Source organism: Mastomys coucha, unplaced genomic scaffold, assembly GCF_008632895.1.
Source record: "Mastomys coucha isolate ucsf_1 unplaced genomic scaffold, UCSF_Mcou_1 pScaffold22, whole genome shotgun sequence".
NCBI lineage: Eukaryota > Metazoa > Chordata > Mammalia > Rodentia > Muridae > Mastomys > Mastomys coucha.
The window spans coordinates 108,558,450-108,560,602 of NW_022196905.1; positions in this window are offsets into that span (position 1 = coordinate 108,558,450).

The window sequence follows — 2,153 nt, forward strand, 5'->3', positions numbered from 1 at the left end:
ACACCTACTCCAACAAGGCCATACCTCCAAACAATGCCACTCTCTGGGCTAAAGCATATTCAAACCATTACTGTTATAATATTGGAATGAGTATTTATCAAACTTCTCTTTTAATTTATTTTTTAGAGTGTGTATGTGTGATGTATTCTTTCCATGATGCACATGGATTGTGGGGCTTTTAGGGTCCCACTTGAGGTTTAATAATAAAGTCATGGAGACATCTATATAGTTTGGAGCTATTGGCCTATTTGCTGGGGCAGTCTCTCAGCCACCGCACATAACTTAACCCGACTCCTCTGCCCCGAGTCTCTCCATGAGGCTCCACTGCCCCACATTCTTCCCGCCAGCTTCTCCCTTCCTTCCCTCTGTCTGCCTGGTCCTCCTGGCCCAGCCTAAGCCACCAGCTCATCATTTTACAAAAAGCCACATTTATCTATCCTTATTCAGTCTGGACCAACCAGCAACAGGACACCACCTGGTTCATCTCTCTGTGCTGCCTTCTGGCACAGCAGGCTACTCCACCCTTACCGCCATGGCTGCTTGCTGTTCACAATTAATCGCAGAGAATCATCTTTTGGACAGGTGAGGAAGGATAAGCATTTACTTATAGAAAGCAGGTGATGGGTCAGAGAGATTCCAAACACCCTGCCAGCAGCACTTGGCTCTGCCAGCATAGCAGTCAACAGCTGAAACACAGGGCACACCTACATAGTCACTTGACCAAATGTGTATGTGGAGGGGGGTAGATTACCCCAACATACATATGTAGGTCATCCCAGAAACTGGTGGGAGCCGGTTGGTTCTTTCCTTCCACCATGTGGGTCCGAGGGAATAAATTCAAGTTGGCAGAGTTGGCAGCAAGGGCTTCCACCTACTGAGCCATCCTGGTGGCCTAAGATCTGTTTTTCAAAAGTTTATGCCTGTGTACTATGCATGCGTATACATGTTTCTACGCATGTGCACATGCAAGTGGGTACATGTATGGACATGTTTGTGGAGGCCAGAGATCAACTCTTTACCTTGTTTTTTTGTCTGACAGGGCCTCCCACTCAACTCTGAGCTCACCGACTAGTGAGACTGGCTGCTGGGGCGCCCTCAGCCCACCTGTCTCTGCCTCCCCAGCAGCCGCTCTCACTGTAGCTCTTCACTTAAGGCTCTAGAGATTGAGCCTGGGTCTTTATGCTTGCCTGGCAAGCATTTTACCAATTAAGCCAACTCCCTGGTCCCTCCCTTCAGGATCTCTTAAATATGGTAGGCAGCACTCCAATGTGGTCTCAAGCATCTTACCCTTCACTAAACGACTTTTCCTGACTGCTTAAGAGCAACTGCCTGGTCATAAAACAAGGCCTACGTTACAGTTTGATTTCAAAGATGTTGAGTAACTAGATAGATAAATGTTTCCAGGTCTACAGACTTTGCGTTAGCAGAGTGAACAGGAAGCCGGGATTTAGTCTGATCTGTGTTAGAATCTACAAAACTCAGTATCTGGCTTTACAGGAACACAATCCATCTTTAAGCTCCACACTGGGTTGTAACTGTCTCCTAACAATTTAGCAAATCCTAAGTAGTTTTTCCATCTGGAGTCCTATTAGCTGACTCATCTCTTTCCCTAGGATACTGCCCAGTTTTCTCCAAAAGCAAAAACAAACAGAAATCTTTGCAAGTAATAACTACATAGAAATGATAATTGAGAAACATTAACACATCTAAGTATATTCTGAAAAATCTAGGCTTTTGAATCTTTCTCTCTCTTTTTTTGGAGACAGTATTTCACTATATAGCCTTGGCTGGTCTTGAGCTCACCTCATAGACCAGTCAGTCTGGCCTTGAACTCTCTATGTAGATCATCCTGCCTCTTCTTTTCAAGTGCTGAAATTAAGAGTGTGTGTTACCATGCTCTATGGGGAAAGCCTTTACAACATATACTTATAATCCCAGCACTTGGGAGGCAGAGGCAGGCACATTTCTGAGTTTGAGGCCAGCCTGGTCTACAGAGTGAGTTCCAGGACAGCCAGGGCTACACAGAGAAACCCTGTCTCGGAAAAAAAAAATTGTGTAAAAGTCAGTGATATTGTGCTGATTTAATGATTCCGAATGTTACCAGGAGTTTAGTGGAAAAGATTGTTTCTGGACTTTTTTTTTTTTTTTTTTTT